The following is a 5,179-nucleotide window of genomic DNA, read 5'->3' as shown; positions in this document are numbered from 1 at the left end:
ACCCATTGCCTGGCATGTTTTTATAAAGTATATGTTGCAAACAGAACCCAGGCTTTGCAGCCAAATATGTCTGGGTTCAAATTTCACCTGGACCACTTACTAACATTTATTTTAAAAGTCTCAGCATTGTCCTCATGTGAAATGCAGATCTAAATATAACCAGACATTTATTTATTTATAAATTGAAACAAATCAAGTGTAAAATGCCTACCACAATGCCTGGCAGATAATAGCCACTCATTAAAAGGTAACTCTTGCTCTTAAGTCACTCCCACGCAGCTTTGGAGCCATGTGCATGTTGGACAGTCCCAGCCCACTTTGTTCACTAGCACTGGTAAATCTTTTCCTTTCAAGATGCCCGAGGAGATGCACCACGTAGAGGAGGAGATGGAGACTTTTGTCTTTCAGGCAGAAATTGCCCAACTCATGTGACTCATCATCAATACCTGCTATTATGACAAAGAGATTTTCATTTGGGAGTTATCTCTAATGCTTCTGATGCCTTGGACAAGATTTGCTTTGAGAACCTGATAGGACCTTCCAAGTTAGCCAGTGGTGAAGAGCTGAAAATTGACATCATCACCTACCCTCAGGTACACACCCTACTTCCGTGGACACAGGCATTGGTGTGACCAAGGCTGATCTCATAAATAATTGGGGAACTATTGCCAAGTCTGGTGTTAAAGCATTTATGGAGGCTGCTCAGGCTGGTGCAGACATCTCCAGGCCTGGGCAATTTGGTGTTGGCTTTTATGCTGCCTACCTGGAGGTAGAAAAAGTGGTTGTGATCATAAAGCACAATGAGGATGAACACTATGCCTGGGAGTCTTATGCTAGGGGTTTCTTAACTGTATGTGTTGACCCTGTTGATCCCATTAGCAGTGGCACCGAAGTGATCCTCCACTTTAAAGAAGACCAGACAGAGTATTTGTAAGACAGGCAGGTTGAAGAAACACTTGTATTTATAGGCTACCCCATCACCCTTTGTTTGGAGAAGGAAAGGGTGGGTGAAGGAAGTCAGTGATGATAAAGCAGAAAAAAAAGAAAGGTAAGAAAGAAGAGGATGATAAAGATGAGAAAAAGCCCAAGATTGAAGATGTGGGCTCAGGTGAGGAGGGTAACAGCAGTAAGGATAAGAAAAAGAAAACCAAGAAGATCAACAACAACAAAAATGCACTGATCTGGAATAACTAAACAAGACTAAGCCCATTTGGATCAGAAAGCCTGATGAAATCACCCAGAAGAGTATGGAGAATTCTATGAGAGCCTCACCAATGACTGAGAAGACTGCTTGCCAGTCAAGCACATCTCTGTAGAGGGTCAGTTGGAATTCAGGGCACTGCTATTCATCCCTCATCAGGCTCTCTTTGACCTGAGAAAAAGAGTAGGGCTTTCTTTGACCTCTTTGAGAACAACAGAGAAAAGAAAAACATCAACCTCTATGTCCAGCATGTGCTATGATGAGCTGACACCAGAGTGTCTCAGCTTTACCTGTGGTGTAGTTGACTTTGAAGATCTGCCCCTGAACATCTCCCGAGAAGTGTGCCAGCAGAGCAGAATCCTGAAATTCCACACAAAAACACTCCTGGGAAGTGCCATGAGCTCTTCTCTGAGCTGGCAGAAGACAAGGAATGTTATAAGAAATTCCATGAGGAATTCTCTAAAAATCTAAAGGTTGGAATCCATGAGGACTCTATTAACTGGTGATGCCTGTCTGACTTGCTGCATTATCACACCACCCAGTCTGGAGATGAGATGACAACTCTGTCAGAGCATGTCTCTCACATGGAGATGGGAAGTCCATCTATGACATCACTGGCAAGAGCAAAGAGCAGGTGGCCAACTTTGCTTTTGTGGAATGAGTGAGGAAGCAGGGCTTTGAGGCAGTATATAGGACCAAGCTCACTGACTAGTACTGCATGCAGCAGCTCAATGAGTTTGATGGAAAGAGCCTGGTCTCAGTTACCTAGTAGGGGCTTAGGCTACCTAAGGATGGAGAAGAAGAAAATGGAGGAGAGCAAGGCAGTTTGAGAACCTCTGCAACCTCCTGAAAGAAAACTTGAAGATTGAGAAAGTGACAATCTCCAATAGTCTGTTTCTTCATCCTGCTGCACTGTAACTGGCACCTACAGCTGAACAGCCAATATGAAGTAGATTGTGAAAGCTCAGACACTTTGAGACATCTCTACAATGGACTACATGATGGCCAAAAAGCGCCTGGAGATCAACCTTGACCAACCTATTGTGAAGACACTGCAGCAGAAAGCTGAGGCGGATAAGGATGACAAAGCTGTCAAAGACCTGGTGGTGCTGCTGTTTGAAACTGCAGGGCTCTCTCCTGGCTTCTCCCCTGAGGATTCCCAGACCTACTTCAACAGCATCTACCATGAACAAGCTCAGTCTAGCTACAGATGAAGACGAAATGGCAGCAGAGGAAGCTGGTGCTGCTGTTCCTGATACAATCCTCCCTCCCCACTCGAGGGCGATTAGGATGTGTCTCACATGGAGGAGGTAGACTAGGAGTTTATACTTGGAAATCTTGTACCCTCTGAATAGTGTCCCCATGGCTCCCATCACAGCCTTGAGTGGTGCTGTCTCACCTGGCTCCCTCTGCTAATGTCTTGTGTTTATTCTCTTCTGTCCTTGTGCCTAAGGCAGGAAACAAGGGCCTCTAACCCCATCCCCTCCCTAATTTGACAACAGGATTGAGTGTTGCATATTATGGGTTTTTTGTTTATTTTGTTCTGAAATTGAAGCATGCAAAATAAAGAAGATGCAGTTTTATACAAAAAATTTTAAAAGGGTAACTCTTATTCTTAATAAGCCTTCAGCATCTCTCTCTCCCTCCAATAACTGTCAGTCTCCATCCAATATTTGGCTCTTGTTTGTGCACAGCACGGTGAATTTTCTTTATTGTTGTCTTAGATTTTACTGACTTCTGTTATTCTAATTCAGCGTCATTTGTGTATATTCCTTGCATTTCCAAATAGGTAGTAAGCTCCTTGCTGGCAAGGACTGCATGCTTATTTGCATTCTTCAGTAAAGACATGTTCAGCAGCTACCCTATATGAATTTTTTGATTCATAAACATCCCTCTTCCAGGGCAAATCAATGGATGACAAGGTCCTACATGAGAGATAAAAATGGTATCTAAAAGCAACCTGCACCAAATTTAATATTTTCAATAAAATTATTTTCCCAGTTCTACTGATGTATTTATAACAGAACAGGTGACATGAATTGAGCTTCTTAGCTTAATCAAATTATCTGTGTCATCACCGTTCTGGAAAGAAAAAAATATGTATAATATGATTCTGACTCACTAATTCCATTAAAAGAAAGAAGAATTTAACTTTCTGAGAAGTAAAACTTCTGCTTTGTAAAATCCACAGGACTCAGTGCTGTGGTCTTTAAATTAATGATATAACCCCTTGGCTATAAGAAGCAGTTATTGTACAGGTGTAAAAAGAAACAAGCAGCCATGTAGAGGAAAAATAACTGCATTTCTGGAATGGAAAGTAATCAGCCTGGAAATGTAAGAAATCTAGTAGGAAATGAATGAGAATCTTAACAGAGCATCAATATGCCAATTCTTACCAATGGTTCTGTTCATTCAGGCAGGTAGTGAATGTTACAAATTGGTGGGAAAAATTCTTTGAGATTTTTTAAGGAGGAATAGTTTGAAAGCTGTTTGTGTCATAGTGTCACAGTTTTTAGAAGCTGTCCCTCTGTTTATTGCTAATATTTTATGTGGCAGTGATAGAAAAGATATTAAATTGTACATATTTGAAATACTAACAACTGCCTCCAAGAAGGAATTATTCTTGCCCACTTAGCTCCTGAGCACTTGTGAATGGGCAGAGTCCAGGACATAAGGAAATGAAAATGGGAACAGAATTAACAAGGATAAATTGGCCTAACTAATAAAGCTCTTATCCAGAGACCAGAAAGCAGAGACTGCAAAGGACACTGCGAGGAAAGGTTTGGGGACCTTGGAATGAAAGAAGGGAGAGATTTTAGAGTAGCTTACTGGGGTTTGAAAAAGGCAAGGTGAGAAGAAGCTTAATTGCAAATGGTCTGCATCTTTTGTATCTGTATCTGATATTCCTCCTTTGCCTTTTGTGTGAGTGGCAAATGTAATAATAACTGGTACAATGGTTAATGCTGGTTTCATCAGCTGAGAACCACATTCTGCTTTAGAAAAGCTAGGAAACAAAAGCACTCCCCTTCCTAAGAGCCCCCTATCTGCTTCTTAGGGGCCGCACCTTAGGTATTTGGGGTAACTCAGTGTACTAGTCCGTTTTCACACTGCTGATAAAGACATACCCAAGACTGGGAAGAAAAAGAGGCTTAATTGGACTTACAGTTCCATATGGCTGGGGAGGGCTCAGAATCATGGTGGGAGGTGAAAGGCACTTCTTACATGGCAGCAGCAAAAGAAAAATGAGAGAAATGCAAAACAGGAAACCCCTCATAAAACCATCAGATCTCGTGAGACTTATTCACTACCACGAGAACAGTATGGTGGAAACCACCCCCATGATTCAAATTTTCTTGCACCAGGTCCTTCCTGCAATCCATGGGAATTATGGGAGTAAAATTCAAGATGAGATTTGTGTGGAGACACAGAGCCAAACCATACCACTTAGTATAATAACAGCAGCAGCCCCAACAGCTGCTAATAATTTTTATTGAACACTTACTGTGTGCTAGTGGGAAATCAATGAGTGCTGAACACTCACATGGGTCATTTCATTTTATTCTCACAGAAATATTTTGTGCTAAGTGCCATTATTATCACCAAATTAAAAAAAAAAGGCAACTGAGGATTATAGTAGCTAAGTAATTTTCCAGTTGCACATACACCAGTTTAGTGGTAGGGCACTGTTAGACTCCAAATCTATCATCTAAACTGCTACAAGTTTCTATACAATAAAATAGCAAACTCTGAGATGCATTTGTTGGGCATCACCAGGAAAGGCAAAAGGCAAGAGGATTCTAAAGGTCATGCTGCACTGTGATATTTTAGCATATTCTCACTAATAAAGAAGAAGAAAAGGTACTCCATTCTCAGTTGCTTTAAAACCTACATGTTAGTATTTTTGCCATGTAGGGAAATTGGCTTCATTCTATTCAGCTTAACTTCTAAACTGAGAATCATAGAACGGTAGAACAAGAT

General features: G+C 41.3%; 1 pseudogene; it reads left to right on the top strand.

Moving 5' to 3' along the window:
• The first annotated feature begins 354 nt into the window (after nucleotides 1-354).
• LOC129471323 (heat shock protein HSP 90-beta-like) lies at nucleotides 355-2,520 on the top strand (annotated as a pseudogene).
• The last annotated feature ends 2,659 nt before the right edge of the window (nucleotides 2,521-5,179 follow it).

The sequence above is a fragment of the Symphalangus syndactylus genome, chromosome 21 (genome assembly GCF_028878055.3).
Source record: "Symphalangus syndactylus isolate Jambi chromosome 21, NHGRI_mSymSyn1-v2.1_pri, whole genome shotgun sequence".
Classification (NCBI taxonomy): Eukaryota; Metazoa; Chordata; class Mammalia; order Primates; family Hylobatidae; genus Symphalangus; species Symphalangus syndactylus.
Note: the sequence above shows the minus strand (reverse complement) of the source record. Positions and strands in the feature narration are given on the sequence as shown.